The 19,052-nt window shown below is 37.5% G+C and overlaps 1 long non-coding RNA gene across 1 annotated transcript; it reads right to left on the bottom strand.

The window, feature by feature from the left end:
* Positions 1-145: 145 nt before the first annotated feature.
* Positions 146-13,459, bottom strand: LOC149122533 (uncharacterized). Its single transcript, XR_016219310.1, has 3 exons — positions 12,996-13,459; positions 9,914-10,128; positions 146-724 (listed from the first exon to the last, which is right to left on the bottom strand). It is a non-coding gene; the product is annotated as an uncharacterized LOC149122533 (long non-coding RNA).
* Positions 13,460-19,052: the final 5,593 nt, after the last annotated feature.

Here is a 19,052-nt window from a genome sequence, read left to right as displayed (position 1 = left end):
TCCTGTATTTAAAACTGCATGTCTCTTAGTTGAGTTGCAAATAATAAAGGTGTCATTGATTTGATCTGAGACTGGGGAACTTCAGGCTCCATAAATTTGTCTTATTTGATTTGAACTAGGTAGTAGATAATATATCTGGACACAGTTGACAAGAATTAATTTTTTTTATTTAAAGAAGAATAAGCTCATTAAAGAAAACTTAGAGGGCACTGGGAAAATAAGCCAAACAATCAAATACACAAATGGTTCCATTACCCAAATTATAGGCAATGTATTACTTGCATTTTGACATGCTGTCTGGTCTTTTTGAACATGCAGACTTTTTACATATAGTTTTGAATATTTTCATATAGTTATAAAATTATGCAAATATATGTATATATAAAAAGATCTTTGTTATTTGACCCAAATACTTCTAAATTACTATCTAGTTTTCACAAACCAAAAAACCACATATTCTTGGAAGTTTTTTAGGCAGACACTGTTGGCTATCTACCAAATATACTTTCCTCACTGAATCATTACAGGAAAAACTCCAATTATTTCAAATAACCATTCCTCCCCTACATGACTTGGAGGAAGGTGATCTTCTTTCCTTGGAATATCTTGAATTGGTCTCAATCAATCATAGCAGTTTGTTCTTCTTTCCACTGAGTGGCTATAGGGTGCCATGTAACACATTTACATCCAGCGAGGTATAAGCGGAGGTCTGTTTTGCTCATAGCTGCAAAGCAAGCATTTAGAATATTACATGGCATTCATCAGGTGCTGTACAACTATCTGATGAGTGAATTTTAAATGCAAAAGAGTTTTTCTTTCAAAATAAGAATTTGTTGCAAGGGATGGTTCCTTCTGGATGTTGCTGTGTCTGGAAGAAGTATGACAGCAACCGCATTACTACCACAATAAGGATGAAGTCAATTTACAAATAAGGCAGATCTATAAGACTCTAAGAGTTCAAACTATCCCTCTGGAGTTCTGATTTATGAATTTCTTCAGATACTATTTCTTTGTTGAAGGCTTTCATTTAGGGGCTTCTGTTATTTGCTGCGAAAATAATCTTAATTGATACATACCATTTAAATCAGAAATTTTCACATTTTTTAGCAGTACATTTAAAAAGATTTAACATGCTCCATTTGACTATGTACCATTGCAAAACAAAACCATAAAAATCTGTTGGCAGCTTTAATGAAGATAGATATTTATTTTTAAGAGATTGAATGAATAGAATATGCATTTTGTAAAAATTTAACAGTATTTTGTAAAACATGGTAAACTAAGTATAGCCATCCTTCTGTATCTGTGGATTCCACATTGAGGAGATGCAACCAACCAAAGATTAAAAATATCCAGAAAAATGGTTGTAAATGAACTTCACATGGACAAACTTTTGTTGCCATTGTTCCTGAAACAACACAGTATAACAACTATTGACATAGCACTTATATTGTATAATTTAGAGACAATTTAATGTGCACAGGAGGATTGCATGGGTTAAATGCAAATTCTACACAATTCTGTGTAAGGCACTTAAGCATCTGTGGATTTTGGTATGCACAGGAATCCTGGAATCAGTGTTCATTTCAGTACCAATTTTCTGAAAGTTGTTGTTCCTGTTATCTATCACTGCGTAACAAATGACCACAAAATATAATGGCTTAGAACTACATCTGTTTTATTATGCTTTATGGTTCTTGTGGTTCAGGAATTTGGGGAGGGCTAACTGGGTTGATTTTGGATATGGGTCTGTGACTGCAGTGAGATGGTGACTGGTCCCAAAAGAGGGGCAGGGCATGGGCTGAGGCAACATTCTGCTAGAGACCAATGTTGCATCTCACTTTCCTCCCATGGCGTCAGGACCTCTCCAGTGACTCTCAGAGGCTAAAGTGACTTTCCTCACCTCAGGGTGGCCTCCAGTTATCAAGTTCTTAAGCAGCAGCTGAGGGCTTCTAGACAGAAGTGAGCCAGGCAGAAGGTACATTTCCTTTTAGGATCTAGCCCAGAAGTCATTAAACATCTCTAATGCCTGCCTCATATTATTGCCTTTCCAGAGTCAAGAGGAAGAGAATTATCCTCCATTTTAATCAGGAGCGGCAAAGTTGCACAAAATGGGTCAAGAAACAACATGGCAGCCATCTTTGGAAAATGCAATCTGTTGTGACTATTAATATTGTGGCTTTTTAATTCTTGATTCTTGAATTTCCATGATCCTTTTAGGCTAATTTGCCTTTTTCTCTGTATGTCTAAAGTCTAGGGAGTGTGCCAAGGTGCACATTACTCAGGAGAAGAAATGATTCTCCCCATACAATTCCAGGATCACTTTCTTTCCATCACAAGCAATCAGTTCAGTTGAGAAAGTGAGAGCTAAAAATAATGGTATACGAGACCATGAGTTTGAATTGAAAGAATATGAAGAGAATGATGTGTCTCAATGTGAGTGATAAGCAGCAGCAGGCATGTTTCTAAAAAAAAAAGTTAAGATCAAAGGAAAGAACTAAGAGAAAAAAAGGAAGAAAATAGTAATATTTGAATAATAAATAGTAAATATTTTAGATGCAGTTTTCACCCTGCAAACTGATTGTCTAGTTACAAGCATACATCATAGCATGTAAGCATCTCCATTTAAAATTTTATGATCAATAACTTTATATGATATGATTGATGACATGTATTATTTAGTACAAGAAACTAGTCATTTGATTAATGATCTAAATGTATATAAAGAGAATTTTTGCAATATCCAATCCAATGCACACATTGCAAATATGCAAGTTCTAAAACTACACAATATTTCTTCATAATAATAACATTATATTTTACAAGAAAAAATATGAAGCTTTATCTAGAAAGTCAATCTAGTTTCCAAGAGAACAAATAAAATTAGGACACAATGATGTCTTAGCAGCTTATGATAATATCTTATCTTATTTTTAAGTAAACCAAATGTAAACTCTTCTTTTAGTTAATTCTCTCCATGCCTGGGACTCTGTTAAGGCCAGACTGTTACCACATTGAGAAAAACTCACAAATTTAATTTCAAAATTAGCCTCTAAGTAATGAACCTCTTTAGGCTGGGAGGAAGGAAGGACAAGCAGGCAGAAGGGTGTGACATTGCACATCTGTTTTAGACTCAGCACAACTTGGGGCTGCCTCTCTTCTGAACCAGATTTTACATTGGTCCTTTTTGATCTTGTACTTCTTATTCAAGCATTGTGCTTAACATGTGTTATGAACATAATGTGTTTAATTATCTGTCTCTCCCATTTGACTATGTGGACATGAAAGCAGGGATTGTTTCTGTCTGGCACACCTAGCAGAGTGAACGAGCAATGTCAGCAATGTTTTATTCAAAAAGGAAAATAAGTGTGTGTGTGTGTGTGTGTGTGTGCGTGCATGAACGTATTGGAAGAGCAATTATGTAGAAATTGACTTGTTTTTATAGGTCCGTAGAGCAAAAGGAGAACTTGTGCATGTCTCAGCAAGCCAGGCATTGAGTCATCATAAGAAAGACCTCTCTAAAAACACTAGCTTTCCCAAAGTGGCTCTGGTTGCTGCAATACATGATGACCTTCATATCATGAGGATATAAGCAGAACCCACCGGAGTATCTCACAGGCATATTATACAGTAGATTCTTGCTCTGCATAGACAGTGAGAACAAATAGACTCTAAATTCTTTTATAACACTATGAATCTAATCTTAGTAAGATATCAATTCTCTATAAAGGGAAAATTAGAACTTATTAAGCACCTCTTGTAGAGAGACAAACTTTTAGCCCTTGCAGGCAAAACCAAGCACAAAGCAGAAAGGCGCCTGTCCTCATGGAGTTTAGATGCTCGTGAGGCATATAGATGACAAGGAAGTAAAAACAATCCAAAGAACAAAAAAGTTATTTTAGATAGCTATTAGTACTATGAAAAAATACATTAATGTACAAATAGTGAATGTTGTTGGACTGGACCACATTAGATGAACCTGCAAACAAGAAAATCTTTTCTATATAATATAATCTCTGTTCTATTCTGGTAGCATTTCTGCAGAAACAAACATCCAGGGCATATGCAGTGCTGGCACTTCACAGTTAACATTACCCCTGAAACGCTGGTTGTGTGTAGTATGTGAATGCCAGAGGGGAGCCACACTCCCTCATCTGGAGAAGAAACAACTGTTTGGGAAAGACAATGGGGTCCTTAGTAAATAGTCAAACAGTAAAACACAGTTGTGAATAGCAAATGAGAGGCTAGAGAGTGACTATTGTAAGATAGAATCAAAGGGGAACAAATAACATGGTTGGGAGTCATCAGGGAAGATGTGGAAATTAAGAGGACTCTAAAAATATATAATTTTACAGTAAAAACATCAGCAAACCAAATGTTCGCATTATGGTTAACATGATAATGGAATGCCTATTATGGACCCACAAAGTTGATCTGTTACAAATTTCTGACATGCTCCTGCATGTAAAATATATCATTGCAAGCTCAGGGCCCATTAATATGTGCAAATGTTCAAGCAGCAGATGGCATCTCACTGTATAAACATTATCAATGCAGATATTAACAGATAAAATGTTACCTATTTCATGTACCTACTCCTGCAACATGGGCCCCAAGGATTGCTTAATTGTAAAGGTTTGTGATGTACAAATCTCATCTTTTGCTCTCTTTTTGTTGTTGTTCAAAGAAAACAGCCTTCAAAGTCTTCACACATAATGTACCTATGTGTTGTAATAATTTATCTTACTATTTTCTCAATCACACATATTGCAATTTTGTGTTCTCATTTAGTAAATTTCAGTACTTATACTCGGGGGAAAGAAAAAATAATGTTTGACTTTGTGCATGATTTATTCATTAAAAAATTTGTTGATATCCTACCATGTACTAGACACTGAGAAACCAGAGATGAGATCCTTTCATCCTTCAGACTTGTGCAAATAGCAAGGAGCTCAACAGCAGGCCAGGAAGGGTGAGATGAAGGAAAAACACATTTGCTCATCTAAAGAGCCTTCAGCAAGTATACTCTGGAACTCAAGTATGTTCATTTTTATGAGAAAGAAAAGTTGGCTCCTTTTCTGGGGAAGATGAACACATTTATGAATGGACTTACAGAGTTGTTTTTATTCTAAATGCTTTGAAATTATGTTGCATTACTTATAAGTCTCTGCTAAGAAAAAATTCTATCTTCAAAGCGTTTGGAGAGTGTTGATATATAAAATAACAACATCAATAATTGTTCAATATAGGAATAAAATTTTTTTCTGAATCTATGCCTATTATTTGATAAGCATTCTTATATTAATATGGACAGTAAGAACAAAGTAATTTAAAACTCTTTCCAATATGTAAAAAGATGATCAACTTTCATGAATAAATCAATAGGAACAGTTTTATGTCTTTGATTGCAGTGGTATGAGGGCGGGGGGATTCCTCTCACCCTCTTTTCTGAGTATCCCTGACCATCTGAAACGGCCTCTGGAAAGTGCTTTAGGGAATTCACAATGCATTATGAATTCAACTTCCTGTACTACACAAATGGCATAAATGTGGCAGACCAATAACCAAGCCAGGATAACCATCATCCCTTACAGGAGTTCAGTTTAAAACTCCAGGGAGAAAAGGGACAACCAGAAGTTGATGTTAAGATACCACTGCACATCTGCCACTGGAGAAGGCTTTATGAAATGCTATACTGACAGGAACCTTTTCCACACTGGCAACATTCTCTATGGCTGAGTGTCACACTGCCTCTTGGATGAAGACATCAAAGAGCCACAACCAGTGACAACAAAGTTAGCTCTAAGCTTCTGCCTACAAACACTAAGCAAAACAGAAATTCAAGAAAATTGCCAGTACATGTTTTTATAACTACCAACAATTGTCTCACTGTTTGGCCAAATCTTTTAGGGAACATAAATCATGTAAAAGTCTTACCCTTTGGCTACATCACTTTAGTTTGAATATGTCGGAGATATCAGATTGCACATTCCTTTCTGGTTTTGTATCTTGAAATTTAAAGGTATAATGAAAAGCTTTCTGTTATATGGTAATATTTTTAGAAAGTATTTGAGGAACATGTGAAAATAATATTAACTATCTTGAAAAAGTATTTTGCAATAATTATTGTTACTAATTTCATTTTTAAAATTGACATTGTAATTTATTTACTGCATAATTTATGCAAGACCAATTGTAGCCAGTATAAACAGATTCCATTGTAGAACACAGTTTGCCATATCAACTTTCTCATTCTTTTAGATCATTTTAATTAAATGTAGTATTATGGGTTAAGAGAATAATTTCATGTCAATAGTTTTGTTCTGTGAATTACATTTTCAATATTTATCAGGAACTAGGATTATCTTTCAGTTTAAAGGTTTAAAGTCTTTCATTGTTATTCTTGCTCTTTACTGATAATGGCTAAATTTCCTTATGGATTTTTTTATGTTTTCATTTTTCATTGGGAAGATTTAGGAAAGTTTCATTTTGATTCCAAGAGCACATATAAAATTGATTTTCAATGATTTTAGTATTAACATTTCTAACCGTATATCCATTACTATTTGAAAAACATCTGCTGATCAATATTTTGATCTTCAGAAAATAGCTTTAACATAAACAATATATAAATATAAAAAGGACTCATGGAAAAATCACTAAGAAAAAGTGATACTTTCATGTAAAATGTTTAAAATGTAGACAAAACAAAAGAATTTCTTGTAATCTTTTTTTTCCTATTTGCTTGAAAGGCAGGGCAATACAGGAAAATATCTTCCATCTACTGGTTCACTCCCCAAATGCCCGCAACAGCCAGGGCTGAGTCAGGGTGAAACAAAGGGCCCAAAAATTCATCCAGGTGTCTCATTTGGATGTCCAGACCCAAGCCTTGGCGCCATCACCTACTGCTCCTGGGCACATTAGCAGGAATGCTGGATGGAAGCAGAGCATCTGGGACTCCAACCACACTCCAATATGGGAAGGGGGTACCCCAAGAGGCAGCGTCAATGGCTGTGCCACAACGTCAGCCTCTCTTATAATTTTTAATTCGGTTTTTATCTTATAAAAGCCAGATGGGTTTTACCATAGCCTCTTCCTCTTCCGATGCTCCCATATTTGGCCACCAGATGTCAGACATTCACTGCAAATTTAAATTCCTTCATTGTACAGCAGACACCATTATCTTTTTATTTGTAAATATTCACTATTCTGATATCATCTGTCTCTTTAATTTCCAGAACCGAGCTTACAAAAACTCACCTTTGCATATGAATTCAAATACAATGGTGTTAGCTGTTTCAGGCATCTATTTACAGCTTCTAATTACAGTATTCCAAATTCCAGTTCACTCAAGTGCTTTCATGTACTTTGAGATACCTCTTTACCTTTATACATGCACATTGAAACTGCCTTTGGAAATAAAAATGGCATACATGTCAAAAAGGCTATGTTGAAACAAAATTTAGAAAAAAGTATAATTTAAATTTCTTCAATTAGTTTATTTTTGATTTCAGCAAAATAAAAAAACGTGTGAAACTAGTATTTTTCACATAAAATATTCTACATAGATGTTGTTTTCTCACAAATGTCTGCAATGGCTATGTCAAACTTCTTAATTTTCTCATTTGAGAAGCAATTTATTAACCTTTATCTAACATAACTTGAACCAGAAAAAAATAAAAATCAGAGTACAATACTTTCTTTGATTTGTCATGTTCCTAAAATACAAGTTTAGTCTTTCATGGAGATATATAAGGTGTTCTGAATATTGAATTAATTATGTAATACTTTATTGCATGTTCTCAAAGAATGCTTATTACCCTGTGTGTAACCCTGAAATGCATTAACAAAACTATGGTATATGAAGCAATATGTGAAAATAATGGAAGGATTTGGTTGTTACTGTTTTTATGCATAATAAGATTTTAAGTTTAACATTAAGTAGATTAGTTAATATCTGATTCTATATAATGCTGAACCTAAGTAATCTCAAGAAGTATGTCACTGGAATAGGATAAGCCAGGACAAAGCATATTCTGTTTGGATCACTCAAAATGTGTTTTTAAAAACATCTAAACCCTATCATAAGCATTAAAATCTTTTAGTAAGTTGGTAAGGAATTGCAAGCATGCTACTATTATTTCTGCTTCTGACCCACCATTTATAAGAGCAATTGTAAAGTTACTAAACAATTAGTTACAGTGAATTAACATGAGACAGTTATCTTTAAAGAAAGGAAAGGAAAAGAAAGAAAAGCAGAGAATGTTGGAATGTGTGCACCAGGGAACTCTCTTATTTAAATCCCAGCTCCCTTCCCTTTTAATCTGCTTGCTTCTTGGCAGTGGATCAAAAATAATGCAATTGACATTGTTCTCTGTCTTCACTTCTGTTAAAACTTTAAGTTCTATTGTTCTTTCCAGTTGAAAAATATCAAATCCCAAGAATTTCTAAGACTAGCAGTGGGTAGTTGTGATTCTTTTATGATAATATTTTCACTGTGGTTGGTTTTAAAAGTTTTATTAAAATAAAAATAGAAATACTTGGTTATTTTTCAGTGTTAATATAATTATTGCTTACTCATTTTATTATATGTGCTTTTGAAATCTTTCTCCTTCTAACATCACCTGAACATATTTATCATCACTTTTTGCCTTTAATTCTGCTAGATGTCCTTAATTAAAAAAAAAAAAAACTTCATTCTGATCTCTTTGAGGAATATGCACACATGCCTTAGGAAGCGAATACAACTCTGCTTTCATTTGATAGTAGGTACTTCATCCTCATTATTGAGACTATGCTGAAACCTTGAATGCTTGTCAAAGATTCATTGTATAATCCCGAGGTTGGTGTGGCATTCCGTGATTTACGCAGGGGCTCTGCTTACAATAATTGATTCATTCCATACTTAGAACCCACTGATCTCATTACAATTATGGGAAGGCATTTTAGCTGTTGCAATTTAGACTTACATCAAAGAAAAAAAAAATAAAGGCTCCCTCTACCCCCACTGGATTTCTGCAACACATGAAAGAATTAGGTCAAATCATGTATCAAAATAAATTCCTGTGACTGCCCTTTCTAGAGTCAAAAGGTTGCCCTGGAAATATAAAATAATGAAATATTTCATTTTGAGCAATATTTGCATAGTTGAGAATGAAAATAATATCAACCATATGATCTTTATATATTTTTCCAATTAATAATTTAATAATATTACAGTGGCCAAACACACTTTTGTACTATAAATTCTAAAAAGAAAGTCAGTTTCCACAAAGGAGCTATCCTAAGAACTCAAAACATAAAAAAGCAGCATATTAAGCACACGTGCTGAATACATGGGCATGCATCCTTATCGTTAAAGGCAGATATCCTATTTCTTTATTTCATATACCTGTTCTGGGAAAATAAATGAAAAAATTCTTAAAACCAATTGATCATATTAATTTTGCATTGGTATGTTTTCCATAATTTGGAAACTTTAATAAAACTGCAGTACTTCCTAAATAACACCTGGAGTGAGTTCTTTTTATATTCTAATATTTTGAACATTTAAGAAGATGGAGAATAACTGGTGAAGTAGTGGTCATGAAAGGCAAACTAAAGTAGCATTTTAATTTCATAAATCATTTAAAGCTATTAAAGAAGTAAGGGGAGTGTTACACATCTCTTTATTCTTTTCGTTGAAATTTTTTTATTATTGCAAAATATAATTATAGTATATCAGCATTGTGATTTTAACCACGGTAGAAAACATGCTTCAGAAAATAAAGGGGATAATCTTACAAGAAGCATTTTCAAACATTTATGAAGAGCTACATGAAATAAATACAACAGAAATTATGTTGAGTGCACTTAAAGTTTATTACTTGTGAAACATACTCTTTAAGCTAACATAATCATTTCGATGACTTACCAGCTCTTAGCTATGGAAGGCTGTTTCTCTGGTGGGAAAAAAGAAACTTGGAGTTACCCATCAACTGTGAATATTCTTGATTTGGCTGATGGGAGTCTTGATCTCCCACTCCTAATATCTTCAAGTGCAGGGAAATCTAATTCATTAACTTTTCCAAACGTTTTAAAAATTTCTTTTCATCGGGGATCATTTTGACCTTCTTTATCCATACCACTCTAGAGATCAGAAATACAAATGACAATAACTGGTAGTTAGTAGCTCAGAATCCCACTCCACATGACCGTACACTTTAAAGGCAAACTGTCTTTGTACAAAAATATCCATATTTTAAACTGTCAGATATACAATGCCCTGATAAGTCTTCTAAGATCAGTCTAATATCATTTTAAATGTTTTGATCTTAACAATGTGAGGCACAAAATATTTCCTAAATTATGTTTACAGCAAAATTTATTTTCACTTAACTCTCTTCTACCATTTATGTTTAAATTAAATGTTACAAGTAAAGCAAAAATCCTAATAAATGTTCAATTTTCAGACAAAAGAGACTTGTTTTGTCTTAGTTACTTCAAATTTGTAGGGGAGTTGGGTTTTAAACTTGCATCTGCCTGAACTACATTTACACATATGTTCTTCTTACTGAATAACCCCTCAATGCTTAGAATACTGGTGTAAGATGTGTTCTGAATAAAGCAGTCCAAAGGATAGTATCAAATGCATTTATCAGGAATTTTTAGTCATTAACTAAAACTATTTTAAAGAATTATTTTATTTTCATAGTTAAATAAAATACTTACAGTTCATTTGTTACAAAATACTATAATTCTTATGTAATAGAATATTTAATAGAAACAAAAAGGGTGTTATGGTTCAAGTTTAGGTTATATTAGAGTTTTTAAGAAATCATGGACAAATTATTTAAATGTTTTTCAAGATTAAGACAAAATGATTATTTTCCAAGGCTATCCACGATTGTGGGTGGTGTTACTGAATTTTCCAGACTTTGTATTTGTATTTTTTTGTTTCATAAAGTTGTGTTACACCCACCAAAGGAGAGGGAGTTGTAAATTGAAAAAAAATTTGGAAATTTAAAACAGAAATGTTAAGGTAAATGATAACTGTTAACTTTCCTTAGCCAACCACAAGTATCCTCAGTAAGGTCAGCAAAATTAGTAAACTTCAATGCTTGAAAAATAAAAAAGTTAGAATTAACTAGAAAATCAATTCTGAAGGGCAATACCAGTGAGAATAACTACAAATCTGACAAGTAATTTAAAACTTCATCTACAAAAGAAACTGTCTTAAAACTGACTTAATTTTCTGTCATCTAAGCCTGTCCCTTTTAGTCTACACAGTTTAGACTTTAGATACACTCCTGTTCTATACATTTTACAGAAATCACGAGATGTACAAGCTTAATATATATTAATCAGACATTTCAAACTATAGCCATACTTAAAATGTCACTAGAAAAAATAATAGAAAGGATTTTAAAATAAACCTGGAAACATTTGCATTCTAATAAGCTTCTCATGGCCCCAGATAATTTCTTCATTAGGGTGTTATAATGTGGACACAGAAGGCACCTATACATGGAGTTTTGTTACTCTTGAGAAGATTTCCTTCTTCTCAGGAATAACTAATATACTGAACTCACTCTCCCTTCACTTCCATAATTGCAACCATTAATAAACATTTGTGTGGCGGCGATAGAACCGCAGCACCTAGGGTAAACAGGTACTTCGCACATTCTGGATGGTGTCCTCAATTTGCACTCCATTTCCTCTTTCCACTTGGTTATCCCACCCCCTCCCCCAACTTCCCTTATGTTCTTAATCACACCTTCCTGGACCTGTCCAAAGAACTCCCGTGATTATGATTACAAACAAGGGGTACAAACACATTTGTTTTTACAGCCAGTGCAGATGGATATTGATATATCTGGGTGCTTTTCATGCCACTCTACTTTTTCTGTCATTTTCACATCTCCTTATTAGGGGCACTTAATTAATTTTCCTCTTAGTTAGTTGTTGATTTCATCCCTCCCCCAAGTATTAAGCCCCTTGAGAGACTTCTCCCGGATCTCTTTCTGTGCTGGGTACAGTAACTTCAATTTTAGAAACTGGGTTTCCTGTGAGCGTTGGCTTTGTGATGGGTTATTCAAAATTCTCTTTGCATTCAGAATAACAGTATACAGAAATTTCCTTCTGTTTCCTTTTCTCATTCTCCACCATAATGGCAAATAAGGTGAGATTGCATATATTTGACAACTTTGAAATCCAAATCATGCTTCACGTTGTAAGCCTAACTTCCTGAACAAAATTTCAAAGAGAAATAATATGCCGATAGTAACCCCCTTCAAGACGGTTCAAATTTTTTTTCTCATTTGCATAGCAAGATTTAATTTCCATCCCTTAAATATGACGAATTGCTGAGATTTTCTCCAGTTAATGCTTTTAACAGCTCCCAATAAACTTCATTAATCAGGCGAGCTCAAGGCCCAACGTGGAGCCTGGAAGCAGCTAATTTGCTTGATGAGACCCCGACTTTAGTGAATAAACAGGTGTATAATCCGAGGGCTTTATGGCCTTAATTACAGTCTAATCAGTTCAGCCCATGGCGGGCAAAAGAAAGGGAAAGGGCTGCGGGCGGGGGCGGGGGTGCACAGAGCCACTTTCTCTTTCTGGATCCCCCGATTCTTCTCCCCTCTCTCCTGTCCCCGCCGCGGCTTCGTCGCGGCCTCGGGCGCCTCCCGCAAAGCCCTGGGCCCCGCACCTCGGCGGAGCCCGGCCTCCTCCCTCCCTCTGCGGGCGGGACGCGTGCGCTCGCCGCCCGCCGGCTCGGCTTCCCCCTCTCCCGCCCGCGCCCCTCGCCCCCGCCCCCCGCCGCACATCCTCCCTGTCACCCGTGGGCCGCCTGACAAATCACTTCAAGGGCAGCCGAACTTTGAAGGACAAGACAAAGCGCCAGCATATGGCCCGATCCCCAGATGTTTGTCTTTCCTGCTCCGGCCCTCGCCCGCCGCCCCTTCCTCGGCCTCGCGCGCAGCCCTCCGCGCCCCGCGCCGCGCCCGCTCCCCCACCTCCAAGTGCAGAGCCCACCGCGAAGTCGCCTACTTTTCCTTAACGTCTTTTGTTTCGCCGATTAGTGGGGGCGGGGGGCAAGGCGAGATTTGTTTGGATCTAATGGTTTCTGTCGAGCTTGGCAATTAAAGGGAGTCCCCGGTGGCCCAACACGACGTGGGTGCGCAGGCGGGACGCGGACAGGCCCGAGCGGCCCGGCAGTCGGTACCCTAAGCCAGGCACCGTCCCAAGCCGCTTTCGCCCTCCGTGGCCCCGCGGGGGCGCGGGCTGGGGCCGCTCTGGGTCCCCGCACCACCGTGAGCACGGAACCTCCCCAAAAGAGAGAGGAAGGAGTGCGGCAGCAGCTGGGCTCTGGCGTGACCCACGCAGCTCCCGGTCGGGGTGCCCCCCAGGCCAACTCCTGAAACAGGGGTGTCGGAGGCGGCATCCCCAGCTTGGGCGGGTGGAAGTGGAGAAAGGGCCCCGCGCGGGAGCGGCCTCCTGCTGGGGAAAGTGCGGGACCGGACGCGGAGGAAGGAGCGGGGCGAAGGCGGACTGGACCCCGCGGGGTTCACGCGGGAGCGCCCCGCGAGCTGAGCCGCACCGGCTCGGTGATGAACCCGCACTTCTCCGTTTGTCTCGGACCAGCCCGACCCCCCGCCCCGTCTCCCGGGTGCAGCTGATGACCGGAAGCTGAGGAAGACTGGCTTTGGGTCGAGTGGCGCACATGTGGCCACAGCTCCAGGGCGAACGAATTGTGTTTGCACTGAGCCAAACTGCCTGGCAGTTGACGGCATCCACCCGGCCCCTGCATCCCCGCAGCGGCGACTGTTCGTGGGCGCCCACAGAAAGTCACTTCCCTTCTTTCTAACCAGCTGCCTCTCTCCGTGTGTAGCCACGCAACTTTGCCGGCAACCGGTCAACAAAGGCGCGGAGCCGCCAACGCTCGGCGGTGCAAACAATGAAATAAGCGGGACGTGTGTGTTTGCATATACATTACCCGGTGAAATCGGTTGTCTTGCTCCCAGCACTCAAACGCTGCACACATTTTATTTCTCCGTAATTTTATTTGCCTACATGGTGGGAAGGTGGAAGGCAATAGTCCTGCAGAGAAAAATAAAAGGAGACCGACAAACAATCTAATGTCTAACACTGCATTTTTTTAAGAAGTCTGAGCATGTGTTGATGTCTTACAGTACTGCGAATGGTCGTTCGGGAGAAATGCAAATTCTAACCCAAGAAACTGAGTTTCTGTATTCGGATGTTGTTATTGTGTCTGCCCATCCTCCACTCAAAACACACACACACACACACACACACACACACACACACCCCACAGAGTTTTCCAATTTATTGAGTGGTGAATTGTTTGCGTTTTGATCATTCCCTTCTTCAGACTTCCTTTAGTAGGTGATACTGTTATTTTCACAAAAGTATTTGGTCATTTGAGAAACCTGAATTCGAGTTACAAGAGCAACGGACATAATAAAATACGTTATCAATATTCTTTATTTCTGTAGAATAGAGAAACACGTATAGTTCTATAGAGCAGGATCAGCTCGAATAAAATATTGACTACTGTAGAATAGGCACTTTAAAATATATGTTCACTCCCTATTTTCATTAAGTGGTTGAATTAGTAGAAAATTATTTAAACTGCATACACTGATTTCTTAAAATCAGACCACGGCACTAACTAGATTAAAGTAGTAAATCAGAGGTTTCCAAAACATAGCAGAAAGAACTTAATAGATGAGATAAGAATTGTTTTTACTGTTGTGCTAAATTAAGGAGATTCTACAGTCATTTTGGACAATAGGTGCGCCTGGGCCTTTTGTTCTTTTTCTTTTATGTGATCATAAAGGAACAAATGTCTGTTTGGCGAGGACTGAGTGAGACATCTCCAAGAGCATGACCACGACCAGCAGCCTCTACTTATCTAAACTAAATTACAGCTTAATAATAGCACCTCATGCGCTGCCCTGCTGCGTTCCCCACCTGAGTGGACTGAGGCATCTTTCTGCTTAATTTCTCTCCTGTATTATGTCTTGATAATCAAAATGCATTATTATTTCTTTTCGAAATACAATGGGAATCCCTCCCACATCCCCCAAGTTCTGAAAATTCTCAAACCAGCCCTGGAGAAATACAAATGCACAAAGCGACAGGCGAAGCAGGCCCTGTGTTCAGCACTCAATCATTTCCTGTCACAGGTGCAGCCACTATGCATTATCCTGCCATGATTGATAGAGTGGGTTTGTGCAGACTGGGGGAGCTGGGGAGGCTCAGATGGGGTCCTGTCATTTGGGCTCCATTTCATACTACCTGTAGGGAAAAGGAAATTCTTTGCAGGGATTGGCTGTTTGGTGAGTTTTAAATTTTACTTCCTTATATACAATAGAAAGGTCATATTTTCTAAAAGATAAGTATAGCTTGGAGCCTTATCTTAAACTTCATGCGCAGCAAAACAGAACAACTAATCGGAACACAGTAGACTTCATTTCTTTTAGAGTTGACATGTTATAGAAGCGCATCACAACATTCCATGATTATGTTAACTATGTAGAATCATTTTCCTTAAACCTTAGTTTTTCAATAGGAAACACACATGCACACACACAAAACCTCAAAACATCTTGGTTTTTACCCCTAAATGGCTTAAGGAATAACCAACTAATATGGAGCTTGATGTCTGTGTAACAAGGCTAAAAAATGCACTTAAAATATTGTAAATCATTTTAGTAGACAGTGAATTATATTATATGCCATTCAATAACACAAGAAACAGGGGCACTATGATATGAAACAAAGTGGAAATCTTTATTATTTTAGGTTGTGGCTGTACTTCATTTTAGCTGGGGACTAGATTTTTGAGTTTGCTTTTACTGTGATCAGTCAAGATCTTAACTAATTAATGTAAGATCAAAGTTGACAACCATCTCACCAGTGTTATGTAAAACTGTAAAATCCTCTAGGTCCTTCATTTCTTTTTGAAATGGCTAAAGGCAAAATGATTTGCATAAGGAGATCTCAGATTCTAAAATGTAAAACTTCTTTCATTGGGATTATTAAGTGACTTTCAATGATGTCCACAGATGTTCATGCACCCACTGTAATGCTTTAAAATTTTTCCTTGTGTTTTTTTATAACCAGCCTAATAGATGGTCTAAAATTAGAGGAATGGGGAATGAGGTAGCCTTTGAACTATTACCAATTTTTTGACACCAGAATGTTCTTTTGTATCAATATATCTTCATTTTATAATTGCAACACATGATATTGAATTGCTCTGAAAAATTTACCAACTAAATTATATTACCAAATATCAGCTTATACTTTGTGTGTTTTTCCTAAACTGGTATATTATGCCCAAATAAAAAGAGGATTAACCATTTTAGCTGATAAATGCCTTTTTAGAAAACAGATGGGCATCTATAAAATATTTTTGTTTTATAGTTATACAGAAACAGCCTGGCAAATACAACAGTTTTAAACATCTGATGATCCAGGTAATCATTTGGGGTAAACGTTTTATATAAGAAGCATTGTAAATATATATTAACAAAAGGAATTTTATATTGCCATTTTCTCTTTTTTACAAGAATGAGAATGAAAAAGGATATAAAATCTTAAATATTTTCTAGTAAACCTTTAGTGACTAAAAAAAGCATTGGCCAGGTCTCACACATGGGTGGCAGGGCCCCAGGCGCTTGGGTTCTCATCTGCTGCTTTTCCTGGGCCATTGGCGGGAAGCTGGATAGGAAATGGAAAGGTCAGGATAGGAACTGGCGCCCATACTGGGTGCCACTGTCATAAGCAGCGGCTTTGGTCGTTGTGCCACGATGCCAGCCTCAGAATCCACTTTCTTTTTTTTTTTTTTTTTTTATCACACATGAATTTGATTGAAAATGAGAGGTAAGTCAACCAATCAGGACTGGCTACTGATCAGGACCGACACTCCTTACCAGAGTGCGGCCCCCAACAGCGGGTTACACAACTTTTTATAATATTCTGTCCACTAGGGCTCACAATTTTGAACCAAACCCCTGGTATGCAGTGAACAATAAACATTCATTAATTGCAATACACAACTTAGATATGATATAAGCTTAGATAATTCATTTATTCAGAAAATCACTTACAATTGTGAGTATGTTAGCTATATAATAAAAATTATTGTAAAAATATTTTATATATCATATCTATGCTTTTAAAAATATGTGTTTGGGACTGGCATTGTGGCATAATGGGTAAAGCCACCACCTGTAGTGCCGGCATCCCATGTGGGCGCCAGTTCAAGTCCTGGCTGCTTCACTTCTATTCCGGCTCTCTACTATGTCCTGGAAAGGCGGTAGAGGATGGCCCGGGTCTTGGGACCCCTGCATCCACATGGGAGGATCCGGAGGAGGCTCCTGCCTTGGCTTTGGATCAGCGCAGCTCTGGCCATTGTGGCCAGTTGGGGAGTGAACCAGTGGATGGAAGACCCCTCTCTCTCTGCCTCTCCTTCTCTCTCAGTGTAACTCTGATTTTCAAATAAATAAATAAATCTTTTAAAAAAAAAAAAAAAAAAAAAAAAGCATTGGCCATTATTTGAATGAACATAATACTGAGGAAATGTGTGGACGGATGTATTTTTGGATGTTTCAGAATGTTCCTTCAGTGTGTCATTTATTTTCAGATGAAAAATGTTCTCTACCTTATAACACTACTATTTTTAGGTTGTATTCAAGAAATAAGTAGTTTTCTTGAATACCAGTGAGTATCAGGTATTGTGTTGAATTACATTTATGACTTACAAATAAAATCAATGCAAGATGAAAAATGATTATAGTTAAATACAACAAAAACTTTGTGAGAGGGTGAAACTTTGACTGGCTTTGGATGTGAGTATGTGTCTGTCCTTTTCACGTTGAGAATTAACAACCTTACTTAAATATTCATATATTCCCCAATAAACCCCAATTTGACTAAAAAACCAAATGAGTTAATGCAAGGGCAGTTCAGCAGGTAGGTAGGTAGATAGATAGATAGACAGACACTTCAAGCAGTTTATGGAAAATTAGAATTAAAAGATAAGTTTATTTTTGTGCAAAAATTTTATGAAATCTATTTTTTCAAAATATGCGATTTTCCATGAGCTTTTTGAAAATCCCCTGTATTCGTGGGTTTCAAAAATTTTTTACAAAATTAATATCTTTCAAAAAAAAATGTACCATCCACTGGTTATAGTCTCCAGATTCCAGCAAAGGAGCTGGCTTGTGACAGAACCAGGGAATTCAGTCTAGGTCTCCCACGAGACCTAGCTACTTGAGCCAGCACCACTGTGTCCCAGAGTGTGCATTGGTGGGAAGCTGAAGTCAGAAGTTGTAGCCAGGAATTGAAATCAGGTACTTCAATGTGGGACCCAAGCCCCTTATCCACTTATCCACTAGGTTAAAGGCCTGCTCCATCATCTTTAAATTCCATACATGATATGCTGAAAAGCGGACCCAAGGCTGCCAATGTGACCACTAAGAAAGTCTGATGAAAGAGCCTGATGCTGCAGTGGGAAACATTTTCTTTGTCTTTGCAGCTGTTTGCTGTGATGTCACCTCAGAAAGAAGAGAAGTGGAGAGGGTCTACTTCTAAATGATAGGTGATATTGATCATGAATAAAAGGGAATGCACGTTTCTTTCTCTCAAACACACATACACAATGGCATTCTTGAGAGCATACTAAAATGCCCATTGCTGGCAGTGAAGGAGGGAAAACAATGTAAGAAAGTATGAAAGCTGAAGCTTAAAAATGTTTTTGACTGGCTGGAAAAATAACACTTAATTATTTTCTTTGCATTTTTCTTCTTGAGGGCTGTAAGTACTGGTTATCAGGTTCAGTGCTCCTTCAGCACCTTTTGGCTGAAAGCTAGGACGACAACTGTGTGGATGTATCTCGAGGAGACTGAACAAGCACACGAAACAAGTGCCTGAGGAAGCTATCCCATGACCATATCCATATCCCCTTTTGGAAAGACACAATTTTCACCTTTTAGCATCTCCTTTTTTCTCCCCCCTCTTGTTTGTGTAATATACTGTAGCTT

This window comes from Oryctolagus cuniculus, chromosome 13 (assembly GCF_051225735.1).
Source record: "Oryctolagus cuniculus isolate XC-2025 breed Fujian yellow rabbit chromosome 13, ASM5122573v1, whole genome shotgun sequence".
Lineage (NCBI taxonomy): Eukaryota > Metazoa > Chordata > Mammalia > Lagomorpha > Leporidae > Oryctolagus > Oryctolagus cuniculus.
This window is presented reverse-complemented; position numbering and strand designations above follow the sequence as displayed.